The sequence below is a fragment of the Crinia signifera genome, chromosome 2 (genome assembly GCF_055691185.1).
Source record: "Crinia signifera chromosome 2, ASM5569118v1, whole genome shotgun sequence".
Classification (NCBI taxonomy): Eukaryota; Metazoa; Chordata; class Amphibia; order Anura; family Myobatrachidae; genus Crinia; species Crinia signifera.
The window spans coordinates 280120121-280138309 of NC_139218.1; the positions used below are offsets into that span (position 1 = coordinate 280120121).

An 18189-nucleotide genomic window follows, 5' to 3' on the forward strand; every position below is an offset into this window, starting at 1 on the left:
TTCCATGTGTTTGAACAATATATCGGCCGATGTGCATACCCGTCGGTCGTTGGTAGAGGTCGATGATCTTTCCTGCATGCAGAAAGATCATAGACCAATCGTTAGCGATATGTACCAATCGTTTCATGTGTATGCACGATTAATGATTTGGTAAGACTAATTGACTGGCTCCCACTCCCTCCACTATCATTAAAGATCTATCGTTCATGTGTAATCGTTTGCTCAATCGTTCATCATTTGATACCAAATAGTTTGTGCAGGAGTTCAGAGGAAATTGTTAATGAGATTGAATCGTTTGCCAAATCTATCCATGTGATTGCACCTTTGGACTTGAGAAGAAAGACGGCAGATGAGAGAAGTGGGAGGTGGGCTGAGGTTGGAAGCATGTGCAGGGCTAGCAGCAGTGTACTGTGTGTATTTGTGAGACGCAAGTCTAGGGGTAGTGTAGTGTGTGTATGTATGTGTGGGTAGCAGGTGTAGGTCTGGGGGCAGTGTGAAAGTCTAGGGGTAGTGTAGACTAGACTTGCACATGCTTTACACACATACACACTACACTAATCCTAGACTTGCACGTGCTTCCCACACAAACACACGCTATACAGTGTAGTGTGTGTATGTGTGGGAAGCAGGTGCAGGTCTAGGGTTAGTGTAGTGTGTGTATGTGTGAGAAGCAGGTGCAAGCCTAGGGGTAGTGTAGTGTGTGCAGGACATATGTGGATATAGATAGTGTAGTGTGTGTGGGAAGCATGTGCATGGCTAGCTGTAGTGTGTGTGTGGGAAGCAGGTGCAGGGCTAGCGGTAGTGTAGTGTGTGTGTGTGTGTGTGTGTGTGTGTGTGTGTGTGTGTGTGTGTGTGTGTGTGTGTGTGTGGGAAGCAGGTGCAGGGGCAGTGTAGTGTGTGTGTATGGAAAGCCAGTGCTGGGCTAGTGGTAGTGTAGTGTGTGTGGGAAGCAGGTGCAGGGCTTGCAGTAGTGTGTGTGTGTGTGTGTAGTGTAGTGTGTGCAGGGAGGGGGTGCATGGTTAGGGGTAGTGTGTGCGAGGAGGGGGTGCAGGGTTAGTGGTATTGTGTGAGCAGGTTCCAGGTGCATGGTTAGAGGTAGTGTTGTGTGTTGAGGAATAGGGGTTAGGTATAGTTGTGGGAAGCGGGTCCATGGTGGGGTAGTGTAATGAGTGTGCGGTTAGGGGTAGTGTAGTGTGTGCAGGGTTATGGGTAGTACCAGTCCTGTGCCCAGACCATGTTAACTGTGTGCAATGCTGGAGAAGAGAACCTGAGAAGGAGGGCAGCACTACAGAAAGTGAGTAACTAAGGACAAATTAAGCTCATTGGAAACTTCCAATTACTTATTTAGTCATTAGGGGTGTCCAGAGGGTTCCAGACAGCTTTTCTTAAAATATGAATTTTAGATTTATTTGGACTTGCTTTGGAGGTGCTAAAAAAACTTGCACCCAAGTGAGTATAAAAAAATCTTGCATCTGTGGGTATACCCCCACTGGTTCAAGATTTTTTTTTTTTTTTATCTTTAAACCACACCCACATTAAATAAGCCATGTCCCCAACATTTCTGTCACTTTTTTGCACTGCATTTTATGTGAAAAGCTGGGCCACTTGCCAGTGTCTGCCCCCCAAGCTGAAAATTGCCAGCCATCCTCTGCCAATTGTTAATTACCAGGCATCAAAGTGAAAGGAAACCGGCAGTCGAGGTAACCATAAACAAAAGTGCTGTACTCTATCAAGATCCTATGACCATAAAACCTTCCCTGGTTGGTGAGCTGCAAGATGGAAGCAACCATGAGGCTGATTGGTCAACCTTGGATAGAAATGTCTATTTTTATTAAGGAAGGAGGCAGGAACTGTTACTGAGAGGGTCTGAAAGAGATAGAGAAATTTTTGAATTATATTTATCACAACAGCTATGATACTACCCAGCCATGAAGTAATAAGTAATAATCGATTCCATGAGATTGGATCGGTCTGCTTTCTAGAAAATAGAGGTGGGAAATTCTCATGAAAGAGGGAATCATAGCAGGAGGTTAGATAAATACTTAATTATTTAATCTGTTTAGATTGCCATTTGAAATAAAAATTAGCCCTGAGGCCTTCAGCGTCACGAGGGGAAACATGAAGCAGCATGACCTCCGATTTGGAATAATTAATCTTATCATTTATAATCTAATAATCTTATAACCAGATATGATGCTTTAAGACTGAAGGACAGAAAAAAGATCAGGGAAAGAGATTGCTGGTTGAGTCAGGGAAAGGAGGATATCATCTGCAAAAAAAGAGAAATCTTGGAATTGGCATGGCCTACCTGTACCTCACATATATCGGGATATGATTTAATTTGAGAAGCAAGTGGTTCAATTACAAGGGCAAATATCAGGCGGGATAGGGATCTGTCGAGTGCCATAACAAATATGCACTGGACCAGAAGGTATACCATTAATTATTAGAGACCTGTGAGGAAGTCACCAGACAAGACAAAGGCCTCAATAGCTACCTTAAGGAAACTCCAGGAGATTCTATCAAAAGCTTTTTCAGCATCCAAAGAGAGGAAATAGTAACAGATCTCCTGGAGTTTGAGATGTGAATGAGGTCAACAGCACGTCTGGTGTTATCTCTTTCCTGGCGACCTGGGATAAAGCCTATCTGGTCAAAATGGGGATGGGAAGGAAGAAATGGGTTCAGGCAGTTAGCAAGGATTTAAGCAAAAATCTTTAAGTCAAGGTTAAGGAGGGAGATGGGTCTATAACTAGCATAGTTCAATATATCCTTACCCTCTTTAGGGATCACAACAATTCTAGCTTCAAGTATCTCAGGGGGAAAGGATCACCACAGAGAACTGCATACAATACTAGAGTGCCGCTGTATACTCTCCACAAAAACAAGAACTTTTGAAAAGGGTATAGAGGCAACTCAATCATAAGTAGTGGAATTCCGCAATACTGAAACATACAATGGACAGCTGATGCAACAAGCTTAGGGGAAATAACACAGGATAGGTGTACATTTTGCATTTGCCTGAGCCAATGGACACGAAATATTAATAACGGAAATTGTAGAGGACTTATCATTATTCTTTTATTTATACTCATTTCAGTATATTTGATTATTTTTTCTACATTTCATATTATGTGGAGATGTATTAAGCCTTAGAGAGTGATAAAGCAGAGAGAAATAAAGTACCAGTAAGTCAGCTCCTAGCTGTCATGTTACAGATTGTGCTTGAAAAATGACAGTTAGGGTCTGATTGCTTGGTAGTTTAGCTCTCTCCACTTTTTCACTTTCTCCAAGACTTTGTACATGAGCACTCATTTATTTATTTATTAAGTTATTTATATAGCGCACACATCTCAGCGCTTTACAGAGATTATTTGATCATTCACATCAGTCCCTGCCCCAGTAGAGCTACCACATGTACATGCACACACAGGCATTCTAGGGTTAATTTGTTGGGAGCCAATTAGCCTACCAGTATATTTTTGGATTGTGGGTGGAAACCGGAGTACAGTTAGAGCCATGGTGGGAATGGAACCCATGACCTCAGTGCTGTAAGGCAGTAATGCTAACCATTACACCATCCGTACTGCCCCTTAATACTTAAAACATCCTGCAACTGCTGTGAGGAGTATTCAAATGTGATATATATATATATATATATATATATATATATATTTATCTGGAAAAGGGATGGAAGGAAGCGCTATATAGTGCAGAATTACTTTGATACAAAATGAATTTATTTCAAGATAATAAAACAGAGCTGGTGATACAATGCTCGTACCATTAGTTTCCACTCTGTGGGCTAAAAATACCACATGGTTTTTAGATAATAAACCCGGTCTCCCGGTCACCGTCTATCCACGTAGCTGCCTCCTGGCAGGGTTCGCTTTGTCTCGCTCGCGTGCTCAGCGCTCCACGGTACAAGCGGTTCCCCTTGTATCGTGGAGCGCTGAGCACGCGAGCGAGACAAAGCGAACCCTGCCAGGAGGCAGCTACGTGGATAGACGGTGACCGGGAGACCGGGTTTATTATCTAAAAACCATGTGGTATTTTTAGCCCACAGAGTGGAAACTAATGGTACGAGCATTGTATCACCAGCTCTGTTTTATTATCTTGAAATAAATTCATTTTGTATCAAAGTAATTCTGCACTATATAGCGCTTCCTTCCATCCCTTTTCCAGATACAAATTGGTTCTGTTTGGATCCCAGGACCCCATCTCGGTTGGAAGCTGCGGTCAATCACACTAATGACCTAGTGCCTGCTACATAATTGGGACAATCTGGTCTGGAGAACTGATTGTGCATAAAAGTACTGGTTACTTTGGACTTGTTTTAAGGAAACCCAGGCTGACAAGCTAGCGCTCCCCCAAATACCTTTTGCAAAATATATATATATATATATATATATATATATATGCAATGGTCGCAGTGAGTTAATTATATAATTATTGATATTTATAAGTTGGTTTTCCAAATGTCTAAAGTTCCCAGGATTGTTTCAGTAAAAGTGGTAAAGCAGAACCACCCCACTTCATCTCTCACCTGAGTCTTGTCATCCTTGCCATATTTAAGTAATCACAGGACAATCGTTGTCCCATAAGCAGACCAAGCTGGGTACTCATGCAGAACAGACTATGTAAATGAGATGGAGAAGCAAGGCAATGGAGAACACTGGTTTCTATTGTCCTGGGAATTTCAAAGGGAAGCCCAGCTGCAGTCGTACGGATGTCTAGGACATCCAGCTCCACAAATGTCACACTGGCACACCATGTCATGTCAAAAAACTTTACTATCCGGATGCATTGCTATGCCCTTCAGTGTGTTCACCATGAGGCTTTCCATGGCAGGCATCTAAGATACAAAATTTATGAAGGGGGTTGTGGCCTGCAGTTCAACTATAGATGAAAAGTTTTTCTAAATGAAAATATATATATAAAAAAATATAAAATATAGAAGCAAATTATTTCAAAGGGTTTTACAACAGAAGTAAAATACCAGAGATGCTGATACTTCATATATCGTAGTCTTTCATTTTATTCTTATATTCTTGAATTATGTTTCAGGTACCATGTTAGTTAATGATGTGGTAGGTAACCACATTTCTGACCAAAAGTGTGCATAGAACCTTAATTTACTCAGTGTTAAATTGTGGAGTGTAATATATTTGTTTTGATTACCAGGATTCTTATTGCTTAGTCTAGAGCAGGGGTCCTCAAACTATTTTGCTCTGGGACCCCATCAGACAATAACAATAATGACAGGACCCCAGTAAGTTACTGCAGAAGGTCATCACATCACATCACATCACAGCACATACATGGCAGCATTGTGAAGGCACAAAATGATGGGAGGAGTCTAAAATAACAGACAATTCAACAGATTTTTCAGACTACTCGAATCACTGACTGAGATTAGAAAAGTCATCAGCCTGATGGTCAGCAACATGGAGTCGCGACCCCATTTTGAGAAGGTCAGGACCCACTTTGGGGTCAGGACCCACAGTTTGAAAACCGCTGGTCTAGACTGTTCACCTGCATTTTCTTTTGTGTGTGTGTTTTTGCGTGCGTGTGTGTGTGTGTTTGTGTGTGTGTGGCACTACAAGTCTCAACAATCTAGCACATATCATGTTTAAAACTGAGGCAGTCCAACCCCATCTTTGATTATTAAATATTAAAGTAATCCTTTAGAAAAAGTATTGCTATAAAACTTCACAATGGAAATTGACACAAATAGATAATACAAAAAATAACTAGTTTTGATAAAAACATAAATATATATATATATATATATATATATATATATATATATATATATATATATATAGGCTAGAAAAGAAGACTAGCACTCGTAGGTCTTTCTTAGAAATTTGTATTCAGCAAACCAACGTTTCGGGGCAGCGCCCCTTTGTCAAGGTGTGTGTGAACAAGTAAAACAAAAATAGTGCTTACCTTAAATAAGGGTGAGTGGGTGGGCGGCGGCGCGTCGTGCTGGGCCTGGCCTGCTCCGTTGGAGGGTCGCGGTGACGTCGCACCGGAAGTGATGTCAGAGCGATATCAGGAAGATAGAATGCTCAGGCTCCGATACCGCCGGAAGTGACACAGCGGGGGGAGCTGGAACGCACGCTGTCAGGTAGCCATGGTGACTAGAATCTCCAATCGGACCCAGTGGGCGGCACTAGGCTGCCAGCATGACGCGTAGCCTGCGTGAGGACATATCAAAACAAAGTGATTATAAGACGATTATAAGGCAGTTATGCAATTTGTGACAAAGTGAAAAAGATTAAACAAGACTGTTGCAAAAAGTTAAAAAGCGTTATGCGGCACAGTTACTCACAGTGTTAATAAATTATGAAGCACATAAAGTGCTTGGTGAATAGAATGTATAACCTTAGGATGGACCAGCATAAACCCTAAGGACTCTTTAATACAACGGATGAAATTCCCATGTTTTAGTGTCGACACCATTTGTGTCGACCTATAAGAGTCACTGCACATATCGGAGCAGTGGTTAGTGGAAGCATGACAGGTACCACAGGGGACATACATAAGGAAATTTACAAGTATTTTAAATACATTAGGAAGAAAATCAAAGGGATAGAAAGAGTATTAGCGGAGAGAAGAAAAAAGCACACCGATGGGCGTATAAACGCTTGCAGCTACTGAAGACGTAGGGACTCCTTGGTAGCAAATATTGCTGTGGGAGATTGTGGTAGGCACATTAATTATATCCACTGAGGGACACTTGGAGCACAACGGCCCTCATGAGTAACTGGGCCAGGTGCAGGTATATTCACACATTATTGTACACAAGGAAGAAAATCAAAGGGACAGCAAGATCAAGCGGAGATAAAGAAAAGCACACTCAGAACGTGGCTACGTTCATCTAATATATATATGTTCATGGGTTATCCTACCCGAGAGACAATAGGAGAGCAAAAATGGCACACTCGCAGCGCTAGGCTTACAGATTCCTGCTTAGGCTAGGGCCAGGTGTATTGCCTATGGGCTAGCATACATAATATACACAGAAGAAAATCAAAGGGATAGCAAGAAAGAGCGGAGAGAAGGAAAAGCACACCAAATGGACGTATATACGTCAACGGCCTGTTCTATAATCTAGGGTGTTCTGGCACTTGCTACAATAGAAAGAATTACAGGGGTAAACAGTATACGGAGCATGCAGTGTTGAAGACCTCATCCGTTGGGGCCTGGTGGGTGATGGCTATCCTCATTTATAAAGAAGGGCGAGTGGACTAAGGACTGACTAAAGGAAGACATTAAGTGGCAGTCTGTCGTTCAGTCCTCCTGGTTTCACAGATTTTAGACGATGGATCCATCTCGTTTCAAGGCGTAATAGTTTACCGCCTCGATCGCCTCTTCTTAGGCTCTCTGGGATGTGGTCAACTACCATGTGCCTCAATTCGCTTAGTTTGTGTTTTTCTTGTGCGAAATGCTTCGCCACAGGTTGGTCGTTGCCCTTGCCCATTAGGGCTTGGCTGATGGCCGAGCGGTGTAGGGCCATCCGTTCCCTCATAGTTCGAATGGTTTTACCCACATATGTCAACTTGCACGGGCAAGTGATCACATATATAATGTGGGTGGAGGTGCACGTTAGCACTTGTCTGATGGGAAACTTTTGTTGGGTCTTCGGGTGTGTGAAATGGGTGCCGATATCCATATGCTGGCAAGTGGTGCATTTAATACACCTATAGCACCCTGGTGCTTTGCTCAAGAAGTTGCTTTTATGGCTACTCGCCGTTAGAAAGCCTGTAACATCATTGTGCACCAATGTGTCCTTTATACTCTTGCCCTTGGTGAAACAGAGCATAGGTCTTTTGTTCAGGAACCCCGGAAGACTTTTGTCCGTTTTTATAATGGGCCATAAGGCACGTTTTGCCCTGGGTAAGATGGCACTGGCGGTGTTAAATCTTGTTACGAATGGCAATATTTCCAGTTCGTTCACCCCCTGCTTCTGTGCCCTTTCAAGGAGATTTGTCCTCTCCATGGCCAAGACTTCCTGCTTCTGTAGTTTGAGAGTCTTGAGGTCGTAGCCCCTTTGTTGGAACTTGTCCACAAAGTTGTCTAAGACCTGAGGCAATTGGGTAGGGTCACTGGTGATTCTCGCCGCCCTTACCATTTGGGACTTGGGGAGCCCCTTCTTCAATGCTCTGGGGTGGAAGCTGTTTGCCCTCAGTAGGGTATTCCTATCGGTGGGCTTAGAGTATACTGTAGTGCTTAGGTGCCCATTGTTGACTGTAGCTGAAACGTCAAGATAATTGATTTCTTTGTGTGAAAAAGCATAGGTTAATTTTATGGGTGACGCTTGCGAGTTGATGTTAGAGATGAGTGTTGCCAGGGCCTCCTCGCCCCCTGTCCAGATCATAAACAGGTCGTCTATGTACCTGGTGAACATGATGATGTGTTGTTGTATATCAGGGCTGTCCAGGAACATGTTCTTTTCTTGTTTGAACATGTAAACATTGGCGAAGGATGGTGATACACAGCTGCCCATTGCACACCCTGATTTCTGGCGGAAGAACTGGCCGTTGAATAAAAAGTAGTTCTTAGTCAAGGTTAGCTCAAGCAATTTCATATACAGGTCCAGGTCTAAGGCATCCATGTTGTTCTCAATGAGAAATTCCCTCATGACCCCCAGGCCCTCTTGTTGGGGGATGCTGGTATATAAGCTGGTGACATCCATGGTCACCAGCAGTGCTTCAGTTGGGAGATCCCGAATTTGGTTTAGCCTGTTTAGGAAATCGGTGGTATCCTTGATGTGAGAGGGTTGACTCATGATAAGAGGTTGAATAATACTGTCAAGAAATTGGGATATGGGCTGATAGATGGACTGATACGCACTAATGATAGGGCGCCCTGGGGGGTGGGTAAGGGATTTGTGGATCTTGGGAACCATGAAGAAAACCGGGACTGCAGGATGATGCTGTGTGAGGGTAACTTTCAATTTTTCTGAGATCAGCTTGGTCTCATAGGCCTCTTTCAGAATGTCATCCAGCTCATTTTTGTAGCCGATGGTGGGGTCAGCAGATAGTTTCTCATACACATTGGCATCTTCCAGCTGACGATAGGCCTCCTTTATGTAGTCTGCTGTGTTCTGGACCACTATTCCTCCCCCCTTGTCTGCCGCTCGGAAGACCACGTCTCTATAAAGACCCATATTTTTCAGGGCCTGTTGCTCCTCTCTGCTGAGGTTGCAATGCGTGGGATGTTGTGGGGCAGTATATCTCCCAACTGACTCCTCCATTAGACGTAAGTAGGAATCTATTGATGAGTTGGTAGACACTGGGTCAAATGTCGATCTACTATGGGCTTGTATGAAGCCTTGATGTGGATCCGGATTGGGGGTTCTGGGAATGTGCTGGAAATGTTCCTGCAGACGCAGTTTTCTTCCAAATTTATGCAAGTCACTTTTCCAAGTCAGTTCATCATAAGGTGTGGTGGGCACATAGGATAGGCCCAGATTCAGCACCCTCTGCTCGATGTCGGAAAATTGTCTGTCGGAAAGGTTGTAAATCAACGATTCCGTTGCTCCTTTACCCTTGGTGATTCGCGCGTTCTGGCGTTCATGAGGGCCGTTGTGCTCCAAGTGTCCCTCAGTGGATATAATTAATGTGCCTACCACAATCTCCCACAGCAATATTTGCTACCAAGGAGTCCCTACGTCTTCAGTAGCTGCAAGCGTTTATACGCCCATCGGTGTGCTTTTTTCTTCTCTCCGCTAAGGAATTTCATCCGTTGTATTAAAGAGTCCTTAGGGTTTATGCTGGTCCATCCTAAGGTTATACATTCTATTCACCAAGCACTTTACGTGCTTCATAATTTATTAACACTGTGAGTAACTGTGCCGCATAACGCTTTTTAACTTTTTTGCAACAGTCTTGTTTAATCTTTTTCACTTTGTCACAAATTGCATAACTGCCTTATAATCGTCTTATAATCACTTTGTTTTGATATGTCCTCACGCAGGCTACGCGTCATGCTGGCAGCCTAGTGCCGCCCACTGGGTCCGATTGGAGATTCTAGTCACCATGGCTACCTGACAGCGTGCGTTCCAGCTCCCCCCGCCGTGTCACTTCCGGCGGTATCGGAGCCTGAGCATTCTATCTTCCTGATATCGCTCTGACATCACTTCCGGTGCGACGTCACCGCGACCCTCCAACGGAGCAGGCCAGGCCCAGCACGACGCGCCGCCGCCCACCCACTCACCCTTATTTAAGGTAAGCACTATTTTTGTTTTACTTGTTCACACACACCTTGACAAAGGGGCGCTGCCCCGAAACGTTGGTTTGCTGAATACAAATTTCTAAGAAAGACCTACGAGTGCTAGTCTTCTTTTCTAGCCTACACTGTTCACTGAGACAGGCACCGGGGCCATTAACCGTTTGGAGTGAGTGCCGGACCGTACTGCGACTATATATATATATATATATATATATATATATATATATATATACCCACCTCTGTATGAATGCCTTGGCGACTGTGATAGTCACCAAAGGCAACCCTGCACATGCATATATTTGCCAATACACATGCGCAGAGCTGCACCATTGGTTCCCGGCGTGAAAATGCTGGGGACCGAGTGATGTTGAATCACCCCCAAAATGTAAGTGCCGAAATTAAGGAAGGTGTCACAAAGTGATTGTAGGTTGGACACTAAAGTAATATATATATCATTTGTGATAGATCCACAAAAGCATACAGATTCTGTATTTAAAATGGGACTATTGAAGGACATCAATATAAAAGTACTAAATGCAAATGGCAGGTGTTGTGCTTCTAAGTCCCCTCTTCTACACTTTCAGCTGTGGTAATGGAAAGTCGTTATTGGTGGTTGGGCGGTGGTGGAAGCTGTAAGTTGAGGTTTTGCCTAAGGTGCTAAAAAAACCTGCATGGGCCATGAATTTTTTTTATGACAATAGGAAGCATCATACCCCCAAATATGACTAGAGATGAGCAGAACTGTCCACCATTTGTCTGTGGCATTTAGCATATTACTCTGGGGAGAAGTCGCCTATTATGTTTTGTGCAGAATTTGCCATCCTACAATGCTGTGGGACAGTACTATGAAATCAGGATAGTATTTCCTAAATTAGGACAGTTGGGAGTTATGTATTATGTTCATACTTGCCGACTTTGGCATACTCCTTTCCGGGAGAAGCCCGGAGAGGAGTGAAAGGGGGCGGCTAGAGGCTTTGTTTTGGGGGCGGGGCACGGGTGATGTCATCAAGCCCCACCCCCATGACGGGCTGAAGCCTCAATTTGCGGGTCCGTGGGTGGGGGAGGGGCTAAAAATGACACGAAATGCCGCGAATTGTGTCATTTAGCCCCGCCCCCTCCCCGCAGACCCGCGAAAGTCATAGTTTTTAGACCGCGGGAGGAGGGGGAGCCGGAGCTGTAGGGAAATGCGGGAGACTTGCCCCCCTTCCCAGGGGACCGGGAGGGGGACCCGATTTGCGGGACCCTCCCGGCCATTCCGGGAGGGTAGGCAAGTATGATTATGTTATTGGTCAGACTGTCAAGGTTTTTATTTAGCATTGTTACCTAAGTCATTTTGAAGACTTTTGCCATATGCTTAAATAAATAATGAATGTGAGGGGTCATCGGGGCTGATTTTGTTCCATGTATCTTTTTTGCATTTACAAAGCATAACTATCCCCCCACCCTGCAATGAAGACTCTAGATGTACTGTACACAAGGCTGGGAGGTATCCCACTGCTGCACAAATGTGTCTCTACTAGAGCGGCAAAAACAAAAATCATAAATGAAATAAAATTATTTTTCAACTAAAAAAATAAATAAAATCATTAATATAGTAATAATAGTTTTGAGCATAGACCTATTTTTGCTATACTAAGATATGTATTTCTAAATATTTTAAGGGTGATAAAACCTAATTGAACTTTATCATTTATTTGACTAAAAAATAATGTATGGCTCAATTTGTATTTCTTCTTTTATTCTGCCATATATGATTCTGTAATTAGTGCAATACCGTATTTTAGCCTGCAGATGTCAGATGCAGATATCTATAGAAAAGATGTCAGATTACATATTGCTGGAGAAATGGATACACTTGTAGCTTCTAGATTTCACGTCTGTGCTGAAAACGTTATATATATAGGTCCAAGGCTGCGGCACTCCAAATAAATTTAGTCAGCAGTGGCATTTTCATCAGGTTCACATTGCAGAGCATTGGCAGCACACACTGTGTGACAGATGTTTTTTTCAAAATGAATTCAATGCCTTTAACAAACCAGGAACTTGATTAAAGAGACTTCGGGATATATTTACTAGAGGTCCATACACATACACACTAGGTGCTGGGCTGTAAATCGCTCAGTGCATACACACTAAGCAATTTCCCTCCTGCCCTGGGATTTTCCCAGGAGCAGACAAATTTCCATAGCAGATGAATGGTGGCTGTCCACGATGATGCGGATGCACACGTCAGCGCTCACCGCTCAAGGCTATCTCGTACATACTGGGTGGACTTGAGCTGAAACCAGCTCAAACAGCAAAACGGAGTTTCCAGCTCAAAGTCACCCAGTATGTAAGAGTCTTTAAAGTTGGATTATCTGTGAGACTTAAAATAATGGTAAATGCAAATCCAGAAGTTACTTACAGTATATTTAATATTTTTGCTGTTTAAAATCACATAGGTAAAATAGAAGAAAATGATCTGACATCTGACACTTAATAAATTAGCAAATGAAGTCTACTTTTTTGTTTAATTATCTCATTATGATTTATAGAGAGAGCATAGGCGTGCGCACATTAAGTGTTAGGGGTGCACAGGCACCCCCTAATGCTGTGCCCACCCTTATGAACACCTCCCTGACACTAGCAGCCGGCAATACCTTTTACCAAAGACTTTTGCTTTTTAGAACTGTATTCCATAAAAAGAACTGTCCACCAATCAGTTATGTGTGTTTTGCATTGTTACTGGAACTAGACCATTGTCATATCACCACATACCTGTGTCATCCATATGTTTTTTACTTTATTTGCATGTACTGTTACACAGTAATTAGAAGATTAAAACTGAAACAGGCAGGATATAATAGTGTGGCTGAGAGTCGTTTTATATTGTAGTGAGTGCCAAAAGATGGTAGAAACGCATGATTGGCGGTGTTAGACACACCCACTAGGAATGTGCACCCCCTAATGAAATGTGCTGCGCACGCCTATGAGAGAGAGAGAGAGAGAGAGAGAGAGAGAGAGAGAGAGAGAGAGAGAGAGAGAGAGAGAGAGAGAAAAGAGGACAGGAGGCGGCACTCACACTTGGTGGAAAAGATGGTGTATTCAAATCATAATATAAACAAACGTAGGTGCAGCATGTGTGTGAGTCTATAGATAGATAGATAGATAGATAGAGCGAGAGGAGCTGGCACTCCCAATCCACAGATCCAACTACTGGGGTGCAAATCCTAGGCCGCAGTCCAGGGGGGGGGGGGGGGGGGGGGTAATAGCCAAATATAGTAACACAGTACAAAAGAGCACTCACCAGATTTCCAACAGAGTTGCAATTAAAAGGTTTAATACATCACCAAATGTTCAGAGTATTTAGTCTGTTGACGTTTCGAGCCTCTCAGGATGTCTCTTTTGGACTGTTTTACTATATATATATATATATATATATATATATATATATATATATAAACAATACATAGAAGCAGTTGCATATTCATATATATATATATATATATATATATACATATATATATATAGTATATTAAAACAGTTTAACATAATATAATAAAATCAAACTGACATGCAGCTGCTTAGTGCTCGTCAACAGGTTTTGAAGATATTTTACCTAATGTGGAATGATGCAGAGGCAGAACTACCTTTGGTGCAGCAGATGCATTGCACAGGGGTCCCTGAAGACTAATGCCCCTTTCAGACCGCACTTAAAAACCGGTATTTTTCCAATTTTTAACCGTTTCAAAACGGTAATCTGTGCGGTCTGAAAGGTGCAGAACCACTTTACCGTTTTAAATAAGCAGTTTTTTTTAAACGGTTAAAATGGAGGGTCCTACCCGTTTCAGACCCGGTATTTTGGCATCAAAATCGGGTCTGAAACGGTATTTGTGACCCAGCCCATGAGCGGACCCAGCGCAGTGAATATTTAATGAGTGTTCATTAAATATTCACTGCGCTTCACCCCCTGGAGCCCCCTGCCCCTCCCCCCCCCCCTCGTGCAGGTTAACATCCCCCCCCTAGGGCAAACAACCCCCCCAATGTGTTTAAGAAACCCCTCCCCCCCGTGCAGCCGGTACCTCCTGCGTTGAGGATCCCGGCAGTATGGACCGATGCACTTATAAAAAAAGTGTCTTTCGGAAAATGGCTGCCCCATGGGAAAAAGATACAATTGTATCTCTAGGGGCGCCAAAACGAAGTTGCCCTATCAAGCTGCAACCAGAAGAAGGGGGTTTCGGCCCCTAATTTTGCAACAAAGAGAAAGAGGGGGTGTGGTTGCGCTAATAATTAAATAATAAATTGATATACAATAAAAGGTGTGCATTTATTAATACATGTAATAAAAACAATTTCATACATATAAAATTGGTACCATTAAGAAATGGGGGTGGGGGGTTCCAAGACAAATGGAAACCTGATTTTTGAAAAAGAACAGGCTGCACCTGAAGAAAAATTATGATGGTTAAGGTTTTAATATCACCTCAGTTCTTGTGTTGTCCCTTACTTTTGGGCCCAAAAGTGCTGATCTTTTAGGTTCACGTGGATTTGCCCTCTTTGATGCTTTCTCCAATTTATACAGGGGTGGCATACCTCCAGTCGCTGGAATATCTGAAGCTGAAGGGTTTGCTTCTACCACGGTTGGCTACCTTTAGAGAGGTGGCGTTCCTCCACAATGTAGTTTAAACGGTGCCTGGCGGAACCCACGTTCCTTTCTAGACCAAGTAATTTTGCAGAAGGGTTTGAGTAGTAATGGTGAAATAAAATCAGGATAGCAGCCTGGGATTAAAGAGCCTGTGGCTACATTGTGGAGGAACGCCACCTCTCTAAAGGTAGCCAACCGTGGGAGAAGCAAACCCTTCAGCTTCAGATATTCCAGTGACTGGAGGTACGCCATCCCTGTATAAACTGGAGAAAGCATCAAAGAGGGCAAATCCACGTGAACCTAAAAGATCAGCACTTTTGGGCTCAAAAGTAAGGGACAACACAAGAACTGAGGTGATATTAAAACCTTAACCATCATAATTATTCTTCAGGTGCAGCATGTTCTTTTTCAAAAATCAGGTTCCCAATTGTTTTGGAACCCCCCCACCCCCATTTCTTAATGGTACCAATTTTATATGTATGAAATTGTTTTTATTACATGTATTAATAAATGCACACCTTTTTTTGTATATAAAATGGTACTTGTTTCCTAGCACGGCCACAAATCTTATGGATCGTGTACCTTTAGTTAAGGTACACGATCCATAAGATGGACCCGATTTCCTTTGAAATCAGGTCCATTTGGCCGGCTAGGATAAAATATCGGGGGCATCGCGTCGGTCGGGACCGTTAACAATGGTCCCGACGCGACCGACGCGATGCCCGCGATTTCCCCATAGGCTTCAATGTTAAAAAATATTTTAACATTGAAATCGTGTCGGGAAAGGTAAAATATCGGGGGCATCGCGTCGGTCGGGACCATTAACAATGGTCACGACGCGATGCCCCCGATTTTTCCATCGGGTTCAATGTTAAAATATTTTTTGACATTGAAATAGTGAAAAAATGTGAAAAAATGTGAAATGGGCCAATATGACCCATTTCACATTATAGATGTCCCCGTCGTCACCCCACGATAGACGCCAACCCAAAGCGTGGCAAGCGCAGCGAGCCCGCGAGGGGCGGCGGTGCGCGTCCTCCGACCTTTTCATTCCCCTACTATCCACGTCAGCGTGGAGTTGAGAATAGAATAGTGTGGCGAGCGCAGCGAGCCACCGAGCCCGAAGCATGGCGAGCGCAGCGAGCCCCGCGAGGGGACGCGGATACCTTCACAGTTATACGCGTCCCCTCGCGGGCTTCACAGGTGTCCGTGGCGACGCGGACACCTGTGAAGTCCGCGAAGGGACGCGTTTACCTGTGAAGGTATCCGCGTCCCCTCGCGGGGCTCGCTGCGCTCGCCACGCTTCGGGCTCGGTGGCTCGCTGCGCTCGCCACACTATTCTATTCTCAACTCCACGCCAACGTGGATAGTAGGGGAATGAAAAGGTCGGAGGACGCGCACCGCCGCCCCTCGCGGGCTCGCTGCGCTCGCCACGCTTCGGGTTGGCGTCTATCGTGGGGTGCGGTGTACACCGTTAAATTTGGGGGGGTTGGGAATATTTTTACATTGAATACAATGTAAAATCGGGTCCCAGGGACCCGATTTACATTTCATTAAAAAAAAAATCGGGTCCAAAATCGGTCGGTCGCGACGATCGCATCGCATGCGACCAAATCGCATGCGATGCGATCGACCCGATTTTTCCGACACGACCACCCCGATGTAAATCGGTGTGGCCGTGCTAGGAAACAAGTACCTATAAAATTATTATTTAATTATTAGCGCAACCACACCCCGTCTTTCTCTTTGCCCCATAAGAAAACCTGTTTTAAAAAACTGTCTTTCATATGGGGGCAGCCATTTTCTTATAAGAAAAGTGACTTTCGGAAAATGGCTGCCCCCATACAAAAGAAAGTTTTTTTAAACAGGTTTTCCTATGGGGCAGCCATTTTCCAAAAGACACTTTTTTTTCTAAGTGCATCCGTCCATACTGCCGGGATCTTCAACGCAGGAGGTACCGGCTGCAGGGGGGGTTCTTAAACACATTGGGGGGGGAGGTGTTAGCGCTAGGGGGGGATGTTAACCCACGGGGGGGTGTGTTAGCCTGCGCGGGGGGGGGGGCGGCGCGCTGAAGACTGCACAGGCTTTGACCTTGTATTTGGAAAGTTTCCAAAAACGGGTCTGCCAGTGTAAAAAAAAAGCACTTAAACGGTAATATACCGTTTAAGAAATGCGGTGTGAAAGGGGTTTTACCTGGCAGACAAGTTTTTGGAAACGTTTTCAAATACAGGGTCAAAGCCAGTTATGCGGTCTGAAAGCAGCATAAGAGGCCCACTGTTGCCCAGACCAGCAGCATGTACCCCTGTCATCTACTGGTGTGGGACCCAATGTATACATTTGCACCTGGACCCACCACTGACAAGTTCCACCACTGGAATGATGACATAGTGATTTGCGGTTGGCTCACCGTGGTCCCTCCTGCTTGGTTTTGCTGAGCCATGATTGGCTGCCAGTGCTGAGTTTGAAAAACAGCTCCTCCTTTGTCACAGGGATCCGATGCCCAGTCCCAGCACCAGCCACAGATGTACATGTTTCCATACATTTCTACATGACCCATTCCAGGAGAGACAGAATGCTCTATTGCTGGACTTCCCTCTTAATTTATGATTGCCATCCCCTGTGGTGAAACAGCTTTTTTTTTTATCAATTACGAATTTCCTTTAGTAAATTTCCCCCTTGGTGTCTTGAGAACCAGTTTGAGAACCTATGGCCTAAATTAATTATATTAAAGGAAAGACCAAGATAATAGACAGGTGATCCCAAACCTCTGTTAAACCCACACTGTTGTACTACTGATCTGTAAATCACATTCAGGATGGTGTAAAAATAACAATATGCTTAGCATCACATTAACACATTGATTATCAGTTTACTAAGTTTGTGTGTTTCTTTTCTTTGCAGGTGAAGATATCTAAAACATTGAAATGTCTGTCTGGTAAAACCTTGGACTGCCAAGAGGATATCACTGCTGTGTGTGAAATCTAGAGCAACATCTATTAAAAAAACCATTTTGGAAAGACAACTTGACTATTCAGTAGCATTTTGTTCATTATTGGTATATACTGTAAGAACTCTGCATTTCAGAATGTTTGAAAAATAAGTAGACCAAATAGGATCCAATAAGAAAGTCAACTTCAGCAAAAAAAAAAAAAAAAAAAAACATTTACTAATGTTACATTCTATGACACTTTATGTTGACCATATACAGTATTTCCCTTGGGGATAGTATATTTATAGGTAGAGTCTCTTAATATGGTAGATGTCTTCTTGCACCTGTGGGTTGATACACGCCATGACACGTATTGTGCTTTGTTCGACCATAATTC

The 18189-nt window shown here is 43.6% G+C and overlaps 1 long non-coding RNA gene across 1 annotated transcript in view; it reads left to right on the plus strand.

Annotated features, from left to right (window-relative positions):
• LOC146059054 (uncharacterized) overlaps positions 1–17885 on the plus strand; it is a 100343-nt gene extending 82458 nt beyond the window's left edge. The window contains exon 2 of the long non-coding RNA XR_014470123.1: positions 17765–17885. This is a non-coding gene — a long non-coding RNA (uncharacterized LOC146059054). The remainder of the gene's footprint in view (positions 1–17764) is intronic.
• Positions 17886–18189: the final 304 nt, after the last annotated feature.